Source organism: Haemaphysalis longicornis, unplaced genomic scaffold (genome assembly GCF_048455015.1).
Source record: "Haemaphysalis longicornis isolate Haplotype H1 unplaced genomic scaffold, Haemaphysalis longicornis Haplotype H1 scaffold_3, whole genome shotgun sequence".
In the NCBI taxonomy this organism is placed as follows: domain Eukaryota; kingdom Metazoa; phylum Arthropoda; class Arachnida; order Ixodida; family Ixodidae; genus Haemaphysalis; species Haemaphysalis longicornis.
This window is the reverse complement of record NW_027526335.1, coordinates 200,207,344-200,227,361: the sequence shown is the minus strand read 5'-3', so window position 1 is coordinate 200,227,361 and position 20,018 is coordinate 200,207,344. Positions and strand designations below refer to the sequence as shown.

Sequence of the window (20,018 nt, the reverse complement as noted above, 5' to 3'; positions counted from 1 at the left end):
TTATATGACCATTGGCTAGGTGGTACTCGATAATTCAAAGGACTCCCGGCTACGTCATATGAAGTAACAGGAAGTAATAACATGAAGCTATGTTTGCGCTATGGGGAAAGTTTCGGTGAATGATGACGCTATGCGTCGGAAATACAGGCTTTAAAAAGCATTTTCTCAGTCTGAATGACTGATTCCCTCATACGGATATGATTGGTCATAACGCCTCCGTCGCTTCGACAGCGCAAGAAGGATGGTATGACGACATGGTGCCTTATAAAGTGTGCATTACACAGTCATTTTACAATTATTACACAGCCGTCAATGCATAGGCGCGTGCGCAAAATAATCATGGGCTTGGCATACCATTACAACGCGGCTTTGACTACACTCTAAGCTGGGTAACCCTTAATAGAGGTATACATTTTCGAATTTTTGTAACCTATAATTTATAAGGTACAAATGTAACCTATATCTTTGTAACCTTTATATACGTATACACGTAAGGGTTACGCAGTTATGGGTTACTTTGCAGCTTTCAGCATGTATACCTTTATATAAGTTACATCTACCGCCGTCCAAGGCCACACAAATTGGAAGGTGTGATGTTGCGCGCCAGGCGCGCTTTCACCGGCGCCGCTGTGGCGACACCCCCAAGGCGCCTTTCCCGCGTGGTAAACAAACATTGCGTTAGTGGAGAGAGAGAAAAAAATATTTTTATTTCTCCAGCAGAGATATGTGCGACCATGCTGTCCATTGCGCCGTCTAAACTTTTGCGTCGGGTGTCTCTTCTTCGTCCCTTGAATAAACTGCCGGCCAGACGGCTGGGGCTAAAAGAGAAATTACTTTTATAATTCCTAAAACAGCAGTGCCAAAAAGCTTGAAAATGTTCTCTTAATATATATGCATTGCATTACCTGTTCGTTAATCGTTACCCATGTTGTCACCCAAAAATCTTCGTGAGTATTGGCAACGCTTAAGTCCTATAAACAGGCATAACTAAATTTGATGTTTGCATCAGCTTTGTGCCGTTTAAGAAACCGGTATCAAACATGCATGATAGGTCTTTTGCTAAATTGATCTTTAGTTAAACAACGTTAGGCTTTAGTGAAACCAAGCTTGAGTGGAAAGATGCACTTGATAGCATACTTCAAAAGGACGCCAAAGTTATGATAACATAGCCTTAAGCCAAAAATGTTTGTCTGACAACCTAGGCCATGATTATCAAAAGAGAATTGCAGTACATGCACACATATTTGCGCATTTAACAGGAGCACATTTCCAGAAGTTTCGCATCGGTAGTTTTGAACATTCACATTTATTATTATGAAACACCTGTGGGCTATTTATTAAAAAGCAAAGCGGCGAACCACCCCAGCGTTATTATCGTTCCTTAATGAGTATTGGACGAGTGCGGATTCCTGGGCGAATTGGTGTTTCCTATATTGCTTTAGACTTCCAGGTAAAATTCGGTTTATTCATATATCCTTATTAAACCTATTTAATAAATGTTGCGTGAATAGCTTCACAAACATGGCCAAATATACAAATTCTTTACCTCAATATTTGCACGGATGTATGCAAAGCATTCCGAATTGTTTGGATACTGCCATTGAACAATTTCAGACGAATTCGAGTTTGAGCTACATTTATAAGATGGTTCTCAGGGGTGCACTTTCCCAGTACAGTGTTGTTGTCATGGTTCCCCACAGAAAAAACGCAGAATGTGGAAAAGTAGAAAGAACATTTATTACAAATTCACTTTTTCATACAAAGCAGTGTTTATGGCTATGTTCCCTACATTCTCCGTTTCACTCAGTCTAATATTACACTTGGAATTCACTCGCCTTTACGAATCCATCTTTACACTTCCCTCTTATGTTCCTCTTTACAGTTCCACCTGAGTTGTGATTCCCACGCCAAGTTATCGTTTTTTATGCAGCACTAACAAGTTTCTAGGCCGATTGCAATCTGTCTTTTGGACAAACTTTAAATGGTATCTATAATTTCCTGCACGAAAAAAGGCGCTTGGAAAAATTCAGAGATAAGCTTCGCAATTTACGCAAGATTTCCCGCGGTCATCTTGTTCCCTGCTGCCGCAGATGGGGGTATATATGTGAGGGGCCGTCACTTGGACTTCCCCACCTTGAAGAGACATCTACAGAAAATTTCAGAAAAAAGAACAAAATCCAGTGCAACCATAAGCCCCTCACACCAAACCACAGGCATGTGAAGTACGAAAAATATATTGCACGAAAATGAAGACGGAGACCAGAGAATGAAATGAAAGGCCACACCAGAGGAGTGATTTACGGCCTTTCCTAATAATTTCACATCATTTCAGTAATCGTTACACAGAGCAATTTGGCCGCATTGTTCAGAACAACGCGAAGCCACTATAGTCATACCGGCCAACCTTCCCGAATTTTAATCGTGCCGTGTTCCAGTTTATCTCGCGAAATGTTTCTGCATGCTCACCCAGAACAGGCAGAAACTTTGGGCTACGAGATAAACTGACATACATTTGCAAAAGAGAAAACAAAAACGTTTCCGCGCCTTCATGTGGAATCACTGGTACACGCAACAGAGCGAACGTCGCACTAAACCCAGGAAACGTGCTTTCACGATGCTGACGCTACCTGCGTCACATTTTTGGCTGTACTTAAACATCCTCCTCCTCCTCCTCCCCCCCCCCCCCCTTGTACTGGCAGTTTCATTTTGAACAAGGATCCCACGTGGAAGCCGAAACGTTTTTCATTTAAGTAAAGTGTTCTTATCGGTGGTTTCTTCCTCGGCTATCAGTAAAAAGGAATCGCCAACTTACATTTTTTCTTCGTCCAGATGTGTTGTGGGAGAGGATACATCTAGAACTTGCACCGATCTTCAAGTGGCATTCCCAGGATGTCTGTACCTGTAATGACTCGAAGGGTTATTTGGGTTGAAATGTAATAGGCTTTAGAGCTGGGCAGTTGGTATACATTCATAATGAAAGAACACTTCAAACTTGACAAGACGAAAAAAAGACCACAGCACAAGCACTCACTAACAACTGGAGATTTCTTGCAGAGCTATTTTAGAAAAAGTTCTTCTTGTTGGCTCTGCAAAACCACGCATCTTATAGAATAGCTAGAGTTGCTGAAAAACATCAAAGCTCCATGCTGAGGAAATCGTTATGTGAATTCATAACGTTCATGTAGTAACGAACTGATAGAAAGAGTCACTAAACATGAGGCAAAATAAGATACGAAATATAACATCATAACACTTGATGAAAGGCCTCGCATTTTTACAAGTGAATCATACCTTTGTCTGTGCAGGCCTGGGTGCCATCTTTACAAAGAAAATTTTAATGAATGTGTTTTAGTTATTGCATTTTCATACCGTTGTTTCCGATGAAATCAGACTTCATTTCAACTTGTGTCATACGCAGGGGAGTCCTGGTTGTCAGCTAAAGGAACACTGCCTGCAAGAAAAAACAGTAGTGCTGATAAGTCATAGCATAGGTAGCCAGATGCAACCACACTTTTTGAACAGCCAGGATCTGATGGGAGTGCAGAACCCATTTTTACACCTGCACCTGTCTCTGTGTAATTCGTCACAATTTCTGTATCATCAAAAAACAACAATCAAGCAGCCTGCATGCTGGCTCATACATACTACCATTCTGTAAAGTCGCTTTACTGCACTACACTAGGATCACGCGAGACAATCATTTGCCCTGCAATACCACACGAATAAATAAACGACTGATTTGTGCGAATGAGAATAATAAACCACTTAACATGGTGTAAATGGCCCGCTGTCTCAAAATGTCTAACACCAAATTTACCCACTCAAGGAAAAGAATGAAAAAAATGAGGAGTGTTGTACATACGAAAACGTTTTATTGTGCCGTAAGGCAAACTTTCACAAAAAAGAGGCTTGTGCTGGACAAAAGTGAGTTTAGAAATTTCGGGCAGCATTAAGTGGACTACTTTTCTGTAGCACACACCTTGTGTTTATCCGGATATATTACTACAAGACCAATAAACTAGACACCATTCCGAATATATGCAGCGAGAAAAATAAACATTTCCCGACGGCTGAAACAAAATGATAATACCCAGAGAATAGCGCGATAATTTAAGACTTTAATGGGAAAAAATTCAATTATTCAAACAGAGCTACCTGACAATTACATGGGCCAATAACTCGTCAAGTGCGCCCGATGCAGCGAACAGCGTAAACAAAACGCTCAACACATGACGAAGGCGCGCAAACAGAGCAGAAAGCAGGTCACGGGCGCCGTTATCTGTGCTTTCCCGATCGTCCGCTCTAGTCTGACGCAACGAACGCAAGCCCGTGAGTTCATTCAATTGCCGTCGCGGACAACAGAAAACGTCCAGCGAAGCAACCAGTCAGGAAACGAAAATCCCTCTCGAATGCTGCAATTTCAAATTGAAAAGTCCCCAGCGAAAAGATACATCCAATGAAAGCACGGGAACCGTTAAGGGAATATACTCACCGAGTTCGCTTTCACTGGCGCCGGGGTATTGATCCAACATGCGAACTTGATGCTGGTCGTAGAAGAACGGGCCGTGAAGCGCTGCCAGTCACAAATGGGCTCGCCGCAGCCTCCGCGACTCACGCCGACAAATGAGTCTTGTAACAGCAATCCTCGCTTCATCGTAGGGGTATCACAGCGGTTGAAAGGCTCGAGTGGCGCGAAAACGCGGCCACCGGGCCTGCCGGCGCCGCCATTTCTCTGTATCCCGTCATGCAACGGAGAAATCAACGGCCGCCGGGAGAGAAGGCGCGACGAGCATCTCTTATAGGTTACAGGGCGTTTTATAGGTTACAACGTAGAGGTTACATGTCAGATTTTGTTGATGTAACCTATAAATCATTATTGTAACCTATAAATCGCTTTTAACCTCACGATTGTACCCTTAGAACGGACTGGGATAAAGAAAACATCAAAATGAATCCATTGTAACCTTTATTTTATAGGTTACTTCCGTGTAGAAGTTACATTATCGGTTACCAGGATTAGAGTGTATGCAATGGCGGCAAAAGTGTCAACGAAATGTATTATTTTGAGCGTTTATATGGTGTGTGCAATTTTAGGCGTTGTTATTTTGTTTACCTGTCGACAGACATCCTTCATAAATTAATTCAAATATACAGCCTTCGGACTCGCCAGCACTTTTACGTCACGAATAGAGGACCCCGATTTCTCACGTTACTGGTGTTAAATTGACAGCACTTTATTATCTGTTCTACGGCGCCTGGCAAATGTTTTGTCCTGATAACACAAAACAGGTGGGAGTATGTACAGCCCTTGCCAGATATATTTCTGCCAAACCTAAGCCTTCTGCACTAAAAAGAATATTAATAATAAGCCTAACTTGTTAACCGCGAGAAAATTATGTTATGACAGTAAGAAAAAAGGTATTTTTTTTTTCTACCTTTGTGGCTTAAAACGTTTCAGCCTCGCTCGACCTGTCAGTTTGTGAATTGAACTTTTTGCTGCCTCTACCCCGTTTCCATGGCTTAGCAAAATTTGACAAAGACTGTAGATGGTGTCAAAAGGACAGGAAATGCCACTCTTGGGGTATGACTGAGTTATTTCCCGAACCCAAACCAGACCCGTGTAAAGGCGACCATAAAGTAATAAGTGCTACTATGAAATATATTTTGTCACAGCTTTTTAGCAGTTATATAGTCATGGGTAGAAAGTAAACAATATTTTATTGGTTCTACCTAGGTCGTGCGGTTTAGTCAATGATTGTCCTGGTTGGTGATCCATTATTCATAGAGTTAAGTGCAAACATTTTCGGGCACGCTGTCCTCCTGTTCTGTCGTTTGCCCGCCCTAGCTGATTTTTTCGCTTACTTCATTCAAGGTATCATGGCAATGGGGAATTAGAATAATTTTCTTAACATTACCGCAACACACAATTTATGCATTTGCTCCAAATGGGGTCACATGACTCGGCATGACTTTTTCTGTTACGATAATTGTTCAACCGGATTTACACCTTAAGGGTATAAAATAAACTCATCTCAGTGGCATGTTATAACGCACGGCAAGCGATGGTTATGACATTCATGTTTTTAATGACTCCATTGCACCTGCGAATGAACGTAGAAGGCCAGGTTAAGAGCATTAACACACATTCTTTACGGTCCAGCAATTTGTTAACACTAAGTTAGCACTTGGTTTTCTAGGTGTGACAACAAAATATTACAGCGCAGCTTCAGTGCCCTCACGGATGCCGTTGTACGCCAATACGCCCTGCAGGAAAGCAAACTTTCTCTGACAATGATGATGAATGATGACGGATGAAGTTAAAGAAAAAAAAAACGTTTCCCGCAGCCAGAACCGAACGGACGTCAACGAAGCCCGTGTCTATATGATTGCTTCATTTCGATATGGTCTAAGAAAACACCAGGTACCGATCCGCACCGTACACCCCAGCGTTAGGTCTACGGAGCGCACACCAAAAAGTTGGTCTGCGTATTCTAGAAAAGTGGCGCGTGCCTCCAGAGTGAGCACATACTCGCGGTGTGGGATTGCGCAGTCGAAGAGAAAGCTTCTCGTTCTACCATCATCGTCGTTAGACGGAGGGGTGCGAAAGTTTTATTGATTGGCCGGGGGCCTTTATACATGCCAAATTTTCTAGAAGTCCGGTTGTATAGGGTATTCAGTATATGGTCCAAAATTAGTACGATGTGTAAAATACAACGGGGTAATATCGTCGAAGGGGGATTTATTGTGGAGTCATAATTACTAGCACAGATTTACAGCCGTAACCCGTGATGCAATGAAGTCGAATATATAAAATATGCCTGAATAATTTTGTGTGCATAAATAGTACGGATACTTTCGGAAGGGTTATCAATATATTGTTACATAAGGTGCTATGTCATTGGTCCCTTTTCCAATCTTCCGGCAAGTCATGACTTCGTGACGTCAATAAAAGCATTTCACTAGTTTGTAGCGAAAACTTTTAAAAGGATATCCGTGCAAGTACGCGCATTAGAAGAGAGGCTCAGTTTTTTTGAGCATGATGATAATGATGACGATGAAAATGCTACGGATAAGTTGAGACTGCCTCAAAAACTTCTCCGTATTGGTGGTAAAGATTTCTTGCGAGGGCCGTGCTCTTGCTTGTTGCTTCGGGAAGATACTCCCTTCTGCAGAAGTAGATAAGCTTGTAATGGCTTCTTCATCGGGGAACTCTCCGGTGAAGAGAACTATTATCAGTGAAATACCCAGAATGGGAACACAGAGGCTTCAATAAGCAATGTTCTCCGTGCCTCCGCGAGCGGGCGGAAATGAAAAGAGTGCCGCCGCAGATCACTAGCCGAGATGTCATTGCGGAGCAAGATTAGCACTTAGGCTTAGCAGTGTGTGATTGCCATTGTGATTCATGAAGGGGCAGCTCGAAGTGCCCCACTGACTTGCGGAGAATTTAAAAGGCGCGTGGTGAGGGTGGGTCCGGGCATGCTCAGATATTCAAAGCGACCATCAAACGTCGGGCATCGTAGTTGTTCTTCACCAGCGGAGTGCCTCTACAGTGACTGCTGATTTCGAGGGCGCGGAGGGTGGACGCCATTCCTGGGGGTACCACAGGAGCTTTGCTGAGGGAACGCAAAAAATAACGTGTTCAACAAGCGTTTCCATGTCCAGTGAAGTACACGTGATCTTGAGTAGGGTTAATTTGTCTCTGTCGGAGTTGTTGCATCCTGCCACACTGCGGTAAAGCGTCAACGAAGGTCATAACAGTGTTAACCAGGCCACGCTGGGACGGGGACCCGAGCACGCAATGGCCAAAATGCAGGATGTTAGTGTTGAAGAGCTAGGGCGAGTCAGTGGTAGTACTGCCCACAATAGGTGCCGGGGGAGATAGAGAGCAATGTGGCCAAGGAGTGCACTGGTAGGCACGGAATGGGTATGTTTTGTCACCGTAGTCAGGTTACCTGGAAGAACACAGTTGGGTTGGAGGATGAAGGGTTGAGCGAGGCAGTTAATAGGGTAGAGAGTCAGGTCACCTCGCCGCAGGGCCAAACGGCCGTTTTCAATCCACCGGTTTATCTACGTTTTGAAGGATATAACCACACTTCTGTTTAACATGTTCACATGAACCTTCATGCGCAGCCCGGATCATCACTGTTGGTAAGGAACTTATGAAGAGCTCCCAGGATGTGATCAGGGCGACAGAAAGGAAAACTAAGGTGATGTCTTCCCATTCCGGATGAGGTATGCATTGGGAAGAACGGGCAGGACAGGAGCGATGGCCAGGGCTCTGACGAACGCCGTGGAGGGTGTGATAGACAGGAGTAAAAACGTTGGGTCTAGCCGATTGAGGCATCAGAGTGGCTCTGGTATAGGACTGGCCGCAGGGATGTGTTTATGGGACGAGAATGAGCTGGACACGCAAGTGAGATTGGCGGGAAGTGCAGTGCCGTGCCAAACCCATTGCGGGAAGCGTAGAGTGGTATCCCTGAAGGTGTGAATTGTTACGGTAGGAAAGGGGGGCTTGTTAGAGTGTACCAATTTAATAATGGTCCTGTTCCTGGTGCGGAGTTTCCGCACCGACAAAGCTTATGTGGCATGTATCCCATGCGATCGCTTTGGAATGTTAGGCATGGCCCGGTGTAATACCAGTGTTTAGTGTTTGGTATCCCTGAAGCAATGTGAGGTCTCGGGTGTTTTTCTGTAGGGATTTTTATGAGTTCGTGAATATCTGGCCGGGGGTGCAGTGGATAGCAGTTAATTAATTTCGGCATGCGCGTGATGCGATGCTTGAGTTTTTATCGAGGTAGGCGGTGCTGTGTGATTGAATGCGCTGAATACGTACGTGTGGGGTGCTTGTAGTTGGCGCCCGCGGAAGCTATCGTGAAAAGGAGTTCGGTGGCGTGGTATCGTGGTTGGGCGGTTCCCTGTGGGAGTGATAATTCTAATGCATGTTACGGGAAGCGGGTTTGGGACAGTTAGCGTCTTGCTGGATAGGTGGAGTTGGAATGTGAAGAGGCGATATTTACTTACCCTGTGGGTCTATGTAAAAGAATTATAGTATTGCTGTATCCGGGCGCGTCAAGCACCGGGCTGAGCACTTCTCGTGGCTGCGTGCTTCCATGGAATCCAGAGGGTTTTTAAAAGTTCGCGATCGCAGAATGGCCTCGGCATGTACCCAGTTTAAATAACTGATGTGTGTAGGGTTGTGATGTTTAACTGGTTTTATGCGATGTCAGGTATCATGAATTGCGGTGTGTGTTTGGGGCTATGACGAAGTGTAACAGCGCAATTTAGGTTTTATGGTTAGGCGTTTTAGTTCGGGAGGAGGGAAAAGGTTCGGTTTGGTGGGCGAGGAGGTGAGCCCGACTAGAGTAGGAGCGGCCCCTTTCATGGCGTGTTAAGTATACGTGGCCGCCATGTTGTAACCCCACCTTGATAACACTCGCGTAAACATACCCTTGTGGTATATGGACTTGCATTCGTGCTGATGCGACTGGTATCATGGCTCTCTAAAATATCTACAGGTAATATAACAAGGTAACAATGAAAAGCACATTATAAAATACACAAATGTCCCTACTGTAGCGTTGAGCTCTGCGTAGTCCACTAACGTATCTTAACATATTCTCTATTCGTTAAAACCACCGAACACAATGGGGCCGCTAGGAATAATATAATAATAACAACCAACCTAAAATGAATGTGTCTCATCGCTTTAGGAAGAGTGGCAAGAAAGTCTTCAAGAAGGATGTGTCTCCAAGGTTAATGTTTACGCACTAGTGTTCCAAGATAAAACGTGCGACGGGTGAGCAAGCGTTGGCTATTATGGGGGCTCACTTTACTGGCAGGACTGTGGTGTTCTGAATGCTGCACAAAGGAGAATCATATTTTGCCAAAATTAGGGCGGCCTGTGAGGGCCAGATATCAGCGGGGTTTTATATGTATTGTTCGGGTTTATTGAGGTATCTAGCGCACTCGAAAAGGCGGATGGTATTTCAAGGCGGCTGCCCCTTGAACTGTTGAGGAATTCAAGCTTTGTGTGTATGAGCATTTTCACTTGATTGCTAGGCGGGATACTGGTGAACTTTCCTTAAAGACGACAGATTAAAGTAGGAAGCGGCCAAGCATGACAATATCTACCTACTGCAGCTGAGAGAGTAGAACTAGCAAAGCTTTCGGAGGTAATTAGCGCAAGACAGCTGACGTACAAAAGTATATAATGGGGAGGACTGAGCATGCTGCAAAGAACGGAGGGAGCCTGAAAGCAGTGAAGAGGCGTCTAGGCATTGTGAAAAATCAGATGTACGCACCTAAAGACGAGCAAGCCAATGCCATCACAAATTGGGATAAAATGGTGATAGTAGCCGAAGAGTTCTATAGAGATATGCATAGTAGCCGCGACATTCCGGATAAAACCTTACGAGGAACACAAGTAAAGATGGCTTTGAAAGAGATGAAAGCGGTAAAAGCATCTTGTGAGGATTGGATGCTTGTAGGATGGCGGGCAAGTCGTACTAAAAAAACTGGCAAACGTGTATACGCAATGCCGAATGACCACGAGATGTACCTGAATCCTGGAAGAACGCGTACATGAACCTAATGTATAAGAAAGATGACATAAGGACGTGAAAATTTACAAGCCCCTCAGCTTACCGTCAGTCATCTACAAGGTACTCACCAAGGTAATCGCTAACAGAATTTCTGCCACCTTACATTTTAGTCAACCCGATGAACAAGCTGGGTCTCGTAAAGGCTATTCAACAAAATACTTTATTTACAGGATCAATCAGGTGATGGAGCAATGCGCGGAGTATACTCAGCCGCTATTTATAGCTTCATAGATTATGAAAATGCAGTTGACTCTGTCTCCCGGCCGCAGCGGCCGCGATGCGTAAAGCAAAAACGCCCGTGTGTACGAGATTTCAGCGCACGTTAAAGATCCCCAGCAGGACTTAAGTATTCCTTAGCCCTCCACTACGGCGCGCCCTATCGCCTGCGTTGCCTCGGTTCGTTAAACCATACAATCATCATTTCACTCTATGGAATCGTCAACAGTCATTCAGACATTGCGGAATCAGGGTGTAGACGAGCATTACGTAAGATTACTAGAGGATATCTACAATGGGCCCACAGCTATCATCGTCCCACTTAAGGAGAGCAGTAAAATACCTATAAGGAAGGGCGTCATATACGGAAACACAATCTCTCCAATGTTATTCACAGCATGTTTACAAGAGGTATTCAGAACACTGGTTTGGGATCAGGTGGACGTAACAGTTAATTGTAGAATACCTGAGTAACATCAATTTGCTGATGACGTTGCCTTGCCAAGTAACTCGGAGGACGAAAGGCGAACATGATTACCCCACTGGACAAGCCGGGTAGAATCGCAGGCATGGAAATAAATATGCATAAAACTAATGTAATGCTTAATCACCTGGGGAGAGCACAGCGGCTTGAGATAGGTGGCGAGGCAGTGGAAGTGGTAAGAGAATCAACAGTATATTCTTAGGCCAAGGGGTGACCAAGGATCACCCTCCAAGAGAAGAGGTAATTAGAAGGATACCTACATTGTGGAGTACATTCGGCAGGAATTCTAAAAATGAATTGATGCCTACCATTATCGCTGTAGAAGAAAGCGCATGACAGCTTTATCTTAGTGACCTACGGGGCAGAATCTTGGAGGCTAACTAAGAGGGATGAACCTAAATTGAGGACGACAGAGCGAGACATGGAAGAAACGATCATGAGCGTAACGTCAAGGAAAAAGGAAACAAACACGTGTTAATCACATATTAGTAGAAATTAAGAAGAAATGGGTTTGCGCAGGGCAGGTAATGCGAAGGAAAGATAACCGTTTTTCACTAACGGCAACACAGTGGATCTTTAGAAAATTCAATGGTGGCATGGGGCGGCAGCAAGTAAGATGGGCAAATGAGATCAAGAAGTTTGCGGTAATAAATTGGTCACAGTCAGCACAGTATCGCCGGGATAATTGGAGATCCATTGAAGAGGCCTTTGCCCCACAGTGGGCGTTGATAGGCTGATGATGATAATGCTTTGAGCATACATATGCGGTAAGCTGCGACTTGGAGCTTCGGTTAGGTGAGACCCCTAAGGGGTCCCGTGAGAGTCACGTGTTCCAAGCCGACGCATTCTGTGTAGAAACTTTGTGACTTCTAAGCGTGGTAGGAGGTGCACAGCGAACTGGTGAAAAGACGACATTCTTAGGCAAGTGAACTGAATTCCGTCTTCGGAGAGCGCGACCCGCAGCCTTTCCGGGTGCTGGACCGAAAATGGGAAGTACTCATATTTTCGCATTTTCGCGACGAGCTCGTCACAGTGTGTAGGTGGAGTGCTTAGAAGACCGCATAAAACCCACGCTATGAATCAGTGCGATACAATTCGCACTCTGCACGGAACTGCGTGCAAATGGCACATAAAGATGATTAACCATACATTTGTGAAGCGGGGAATTGCAAATAAGTAATAGTGGCAGGAACAGCTGTGCGGCGTTCATAGGTTTTTCAAAGCTGCCCTGACAGATAATGATAGAATGATGTTAGACAGAATTAGAATTAGATATAGAAATTCAGATTCACAAAAGACATCTACTTTCAGCAGACGTATATAGGTTTCGAGAAAACTGCAAATTATGGAGGCCCCTGTTTCTGATGATGTCTTCCCAAGCAAGGGCCGAGCAGCCGCAAAGCGCGTGAGTGAAGCTCTGGTGTTCTGTGATGCAGATGCCACGGTGGTTACTGCATGGCAGGTGACCGCAGGCTCACTGTGACGACCCCGCTGTCACCCCGCGTGGTTGTAAGTGGCCGCTAATGGTTGTCGAAGACTAGCGTGAACTTGTAAGTGCTGTCCAAGCGGCTGAATTGAAAGCGCATGGGTAGCCAAAAGCCGCCCCTTTTGATAACTGCACCGGAAATGTTGTAAAGCACTACCGTTCAAATTTGTTCGTAAAATGGGCCGTTCCAACCTTACCGAGCCAGCATCAGACGAATGTTGAGGTACGGTAAGGTGTCTTCGGGGCGTCGCCATTCGTGGGGTCAACGCTGCATAGGGCTGATGCGCAGGGATACATCCCGCAGCGGATGCCACGCTCCAACGGGCAAACATAGTGAACTACAATGAACGGTACCGGAAATCGCACAGACTGATAAGTGTCTAAGCATCCTTAATTAGAGAAGAGGGATAAGCACTCCTGCTGGTGTTGCTCTAGCTCTCAACAAACTTAGTTCCTATGCATGATGCCTTTTCCAGATTCCGGAAAGAAGCATATAAGTTGAGATTTCGAACTTTAGAAGCATTTCACCAAAAATCCTTCGTTTCTATGCTTTGAAGGCTTAGGAACAAAGCCATTCGTGTTCCCTCTATTAGTGCAAATTGTTTTCTTGTCCACTAGAGCAGATAAACTATTCCAAAACGAGTGTAAGAACTATTAGATACACAACACCCCACCACTAGCCCATTGTTGGCGTTGCGTAACTTGATTTCATCTGTTATACCGTTTTGTTGTGAGCGTATATATTGGTCACTGTTTTTTCTTGCTTCACAGCAGGTGAAACTCATCAGGGGACTGGCGGTAAGGGCAACTACTTAATTTTCATATCTTCAACTCAGCATCAACCCATGGGTTAGGAGATAAAAAGCACCTACAGAAACATTGTTGTGCTGTTACGAATTCAGCAAGCAAGGTGGACAAGACAGGGAAGCAGTCCACAATGTTGGCCATGCTGTCTCAAACGTTTAGAAAACGTCCAATTATAATCACAGGGCGACTTACAAAAAGAACACTCCACGCATTTGCTCGCATCGCAGCAAATACCGTCGAAAGACGTTCGTTTTCTGCCATTATTGGCCCTTAACTGCGCCTCCTGTGTCGGGTAACGAACTGGAAGTTTCCTATGTTTACTTGCGCATAATTTCAATGGCTGCGCCACGTTTTGGGATTTTTCGAACTTGGCGCTCGAGCCACATTGGCGAGATCCGTGACGCAACCTTATTTGGGCTTTGTTGTAAGACATTTTGTCCAAACGTCTTGTTAATCTTCCCTTGCAAAACCCGAACACGCGTCTGCGTGTAATAAAAATATCAATGCAAACGCCCAATCTGTATTGAAGTTTCTTGTAAATAAGCCAAATATTATCTTTGTTGAACAATGTATAAAATATGGGGCATCGTTGTAGATTTATTGCATCGAAAATGTTTTTATATACAGACGTTTAACTGAAGAAATAATTTAAAAGACTTGCAAGGGCGGTTATGTTGAGGGACAGGCAGAAAGTATCACAAGAATGTTTTTTCTTACAGCAACACACACATATACGCGCTCCCGAAAACGTCGACAGAAAGAAAGTACATGCTATCCTGTCTAGTACGAAGGCTTTTATTGTCTACAGGAGCTCGTCAAACTCGCATTCCTTTACTGTGAGCAGAAACACCGGCAAGTACAAATGAATTCTAACGGCAACGACTTCCAACAATAAGAATCCACATAAGACTGGCCATTCATGTAGAGGGTGCTGTTTGTTCTCTGCATCTTTCTGTTTTGTGTAAACGTGCTGTGGGCGAAAATTGTTGCTTTGGTCCTAGAGCGGGGCCAATGAGCCAAGCATTCATGCATGCACATGTCTGAGGGGTTATTTGAAATTTTCGACCAGGAACATAAGACAGGTTCTTCAGTAAACTTGCCCTATTTCTTCATGCAAGAATATCTGGTGTGCACTCTAAACATTCTAACACGATCTGGCTCGCAGGCTGCTTTGTAAACTTAGCAATGTGCTTTTCATCCGATGAACGGAGAAGGAAAGTCTCCGACTCAATCTCCGACAAAATATTCTCTATATCTGCTGCTCGCTGTTTAATGCACATAATGAACCAAGGAATATCTTCTAAAGTACTTTTTTTGTTCTGTTATAGTGCAATCTGCGCAGCCCACATCAACGGGACGTAAGTAATGAGGAAAAATTTGGATCGAGTGATTCGGGGCTATCTAGCATAGATAAGTTTAGCTTCAAACCACAAAGTTCCATGAGGCGTGATGTATCAAATTATCGGCTCACCGTTTTAGTGCACTATTCCCTATCTCCCGCGCCACAATTTCTTCCAGTGTGGTATTTGAGAGGTATGTGACTTCGTCAAAGCATGTTCGGCATCTAAAAGAGAAGCATGCTTCCTTCACCAACATCGTCGCTATGCTATTAGGTAACTCCTGCGGATGCACAGTCCCATCCCTTCTTTGGCTGTATGATGTACTTTCCCATGGATTATAACACTATAGCCTTACCGTTCTTGTCTTTTTCCTTTTGAAAGGAAACGCGAGACTTATGCAAACTATGGAAGCAGAAGTCTTGAGGTTGTGAACTGGAGTGCCTAAGAATATATCCATGGTGGAGTGTCGACGGCTGGCACGCAGGAGCTTCTTCGAGCGCGACTGCGCTTTGTAGCACGCCAGCAGGTCACCTCTTAGCAGTCGGCTCAGTCACTAAAGTGCGAGACTTTCCACCATTGTACTACCAGCACCTTGCTCCGTTTCTACAACCACCTCGGATGGGCTCGCATCTGAATATTACATGTGTAGTGGCAAGCATTACGGAAAAACAGGATGTTACCTGTTCTGCACCTTGGAAGTTCTGCATCTTGGAAGTTATCTCCCAAAGATACAGTGCACATAACCATCTATTCACGTGTGATTCTCTCACAGCCACATCATCTGCTATAGGTATGTGGTTTCCGTGCGTCCGTACCCTCTTCAGCTATCCACGGCTAGTCAACTTGCCGCCCTGCGCGCTGCTTTCGCCTATATCAGCGTGCAACCCCCATGCCAGTGAGCAATCTTACGCATTCTCGGGCGGCGCCTCAGTTTCGTACATCGTACCCGAAAGAGCACCTTGTTTTCGACATCAATGCAAGGTGCAATCCTTAAAGGAGCCATGAAGACAAAATACAAGTTGGGTTTATTAGAAAGACTGCTTAGTCCCGATAACAATGATACCAATATCATCGCAATCTTCGAACAAATAATGGAGATATTAAAGAAAACGTGTGAAGCCATGGCGACCCCCTAGGCAATTTCCCGCAACTTTTCTATGACGTCACGGAACCTTGTTTGTGCGATTGGCGGCCGCCTAACTGACCTGTCGCGACGACACATGACTGGACGTCTGTAATGGGGCCTCTAGTTCCATTTGACCGCATCACTTGAATGCTAACGTGCAGTTAACGCACTGAAAATTATATTTTATTGTTGGCCCGTATGACGTCATTCTTGCTCATAACACGTCACCGTGGCGCAAAATTTGAAAGTTTTTAAATACTTCTTGCTTTTTTTTCGTTAAAAAAACATCTTTTGTGGCTCTAATGGAGTTGAGTGAGATACTAAGTCCTAGTTCTTTCAAATTAAACGAACTTGTATTTTCTCTTCATGGCTCCTTTAAAGGCACAACTTACAAGCTCTAAAGGCACACCATCGCGTAGAGCTTCAGAGGACTCCTGCCCACTGCGGTATAACCGGGGACGTCATGGGTGCCACTAAGGCATATATCGCGCATGATCTACTAGGGCCAGTGTTACATATACGTTCTCCAGACAAGATCATTCTTCTCTTGACTCAAAGGTTGCCCGGAGTTTTCCGCAATCTACGTGCCCTCCAGCGCCGCTACATTATGCGACGCTTTAATCTATATACCTCACGGGAACTTTAAGATGCCTCACGGACCGTCCAAATATGATGAAGCGGTTGTCCACCCGTGCGGTCGAATGTCGCTTACAGGAGTCATTTCCGCTTCAAGCTGCAACAAGTCAGTTCCCCCCTCTGCGCTCTTTGTGATTTCGTGAGTGCTTGAACCACGTAATACTGGAGTCCACGTGTTATACAGCATCTAGGACGTCCCTCTTATTTTTCCAACTCTAGCCGCTTTCCAGAAGACTAAAGCTAAGTGACCTGTGAGGCCATGGTCCTACTCTAAGCCAGCTTCCCGAGCGAGAGCTGCTCTATTGATTTACCGGCAAAATACAGGCATTGATTAGACTTCATGTGCGCTTCATAAGGCTTCATGTGTGAGAACACCATGACCATCATATCGTTTGTGCTCATAGATGTGGTGTAGCAAGCTAGGCGGTCTTGCCAGGCTAACCTCACCAAGGCCACTGAAGGCCACTCTCGCTGTCTCTTCAATGATCTGTACACCGGTCGCTAATTCAACTATCGCTACGCTTGTCATAACACAGGTATAATTCAAGAACAGCCGACATTGCGGAATTGGTTCTAAATGATACGGTTTTAATTATGTGTACGTTCGGGTAGAATTTGTGTCGTATTTGACTACGTCTTCATGTGTTCGTTGTCCTAACAGCTTTTCACTTATTTTCAATGTGGACCTAATCTTGTAAGGCCCATTTTGCGCTTGCCTGATTGTGGACGTAACGCTATTTTGCGAACACTTTATATTTAAATACACATATACTGTAATATTATCGCTTAAAAAGCGTAAAAAATTGTCGCGTATTTTTTCTCATCACTTTTTTGGCACATGTTCTTGTCATTGCAACTGCTTTTAGTTCTAGCGTGTGTTTTGAAAGAACAGTACAGTGTCTTATATTTTTTATCCACAGGGGAGTAAGTAATACTGACTCTGTTAGTTTCATTCTCGTGCCAGTGTACAATACCCCAATTCTTTCGCATTCGCGAAGATTGCATAACGCGTTCTAAATGTAAAATGTTTGCAGCGAATAAGGCAAGCCGATAACGAAGGCGTAATGGAAAATTACAAAATGCGGCAGGTGACCACCCACTAGCATAAATTGTTTTGATCCCCGTGGTCCTCCTGCTTTCGGACCTTCGCCTATTCCTCATGAGCGATCTAGAGGCAACCTACGGCATCGCTACCGTAAATCTTGTAGAATACATTTGGTGTTACTCTTGAAATAAAATGTACCCGATAGTAGCTCCATCGTTTATTTTCACTAAAAACGTGCGAAGGGCACAAAAATGAATGATGTGCGGCGACAAAGAATTATGCACGTAAGTAACGCATTCAGAAACCATGGTCGTAAGTACGAAACAGAGTCCAACTGGGGATAGAAATGGCTCAGTTATTCCTTGCTTCGCCGTGATTTCTGTAGCAGTACGAGAGGCATCGGCGTCTCCGGCCACATGCTGCATCTTCTATTCACCTTTCATCACCCGAGCTCTTCCTCTCCCTTGTAGGTCACCTCATGAGAATTGTATAGTGATTTGTTAAACTCGATTCAATTTTTAACGTCCGCACAGTTCCCGCGCCATCTGTCGGGAAAACCTGAAGTTCTAATCCTGTTGTTTTCTATTTTTCTGCTCGAATTTGCACTATCCAACATAATTTCTTGAGTGTTTGCTTCCATTCCAGTTGTCTACGACACCGTTTTTAAGGATTGGTTTTTTATTTTTCATTTCCTTTTGCAGAAACAATCGAAAGTGGGTCCCTTAATAAAAAACGCTGGTCCTCTCGGTTATGTAGTTACACTTCACATAGAGTATATTTCATGTTTCATTTGGCTGGATAATCTAGAAATGTATGCCAAATACGAAACGTGTCAGTAGTTTGGAAAGATTTTCCCTACGTGTAATTCGTGTTCAAGCAGTTCATTTTGGACCGGAGGTTGAAAATAGTAAAAGATAGAAAGGGAGGCAGGCTATAATTTACGTTTAGGTCACCAAAAAAATTAGGTGTCGAAACTAAAGATAATGGTTTTATTATTAATGTTTCTGAATGACGAAGGCTCTGGATTTCTTACGGTTGTGGCTGAGAGAAAGGTTTACTGGACGGTGACAGGAGGGGTCACGAGCCATTTATACGCGTTCATTTTGTGTTTAGACATATTTATGTGTGCATGTTTCCGTCCTTTCCCTGTGTTAAAACGGGGTTTATTCAAAACGACTCAATTTTTAATTGTCCTATGGATAAAATTACGGTGCTAAAATTTCCAAGAGGAATGGTTAAGTAATAGCTAATAAGAAAGCCTGCTTAATAAGCAATAAGGCATTTTTTCTTCTTTACGCGTTACCACTAATTTTACGATGACAATATTAGGAAATTACATCGGCGTATATCCCGTGGAGAAAGGGATCATTGACTGCTTTGTAGTACGGAATATTCTTACGATGTCACGTTCTTTGTCACCACTGTTTTATTTTCGGCTCCGAAATCCACCCGATCTTACCCCACTGCCACTCACTTCAGAAATATTAGAGGCCATGTTGCCGTAAACACGTTATCACATTACCAACTGATACGTTAGAATTACGTTTCATCCGCTCACATCTCTCTGGAAAGTACGTTACCACTTGTGCAAGCGCTTCCTCGGAGCCACTACTAACTTTCTTTGGTTATAACGTAATCAGTAACAAAATATTTCAAATCCCTTTTCTCTCACAAGAAAGGTGGTTGAAACCGGATGCTTTCCTCAGTGCGAAAATGAAAAAGCTATCTGCCACGGTGAGGCTGCTGAAATCAAAGCCGAAGTGTCAGCGATCAAACTGCAAAACACTTGTCTGTCAATGTCCAAACGTCAATGCTCTAAGTCAATGCTCAGCTCACAAGAAAGGTTAGAACGCCCCCCCTCTCCCTCTCTTCCAAACCGCACCCAATCATAGTCGCCGTTGGACCATCTTCGTCGTTAGACGGAGAGGATTTGACCTTTGAGAGAGAATTCGCTAATAGCGAAGTGTGTGAGGTTGTTTTGATGACGAGCAGACGTATGAACTCAGCCAAAATCCAAAGCCAACACCCGAAACACCAACAAAGCTCAGCGACCCGAACACTGTGGCAGCGCTTTTAGATATTCGTCGGCTTCGTAATGGGACGGGCCCAGGTTCGACCCCGACCATGGGAAGCGTTTTACTTTGTTTTATCATCATCTTCTTTATCGTGCGCCTTCCTATTGTTTAAAGTTGACTTTCCTGCATTGCGTTTTGCTTACGACACCGCCATCAGTGAAACCAAGAGAGCTTTGGTTTAACATTACTAAAAAAAATTACA

General features: G+C 44.2%; 1 long non-coding RNA gene across 1 annotated transcript; it reads right to left on the bottom strand.

Moving 5' to 3' along the window:
• Positions 1 to 1,703: 1,703 nt before the first annotated feature.
• LOC144173656 (uncharacterized) lies at positions 1,704 to 3,442 on the bottom strand. The gene is made up of 3 exons (XR_013323348.1): positions 3,370 to 3,442; positions 2,813 to 2,899; positions 1,704 to 2,146 (listed from the first exon to the last, which is right to left on the bottom strand). It is a non-coding gene; the product is annotated as an uncharacterized LOC144173656 (long non-coding RNA).
• Between the last annotated feature and the right edge of the window lie 16,576 nt (positions 3,443 to 20,018).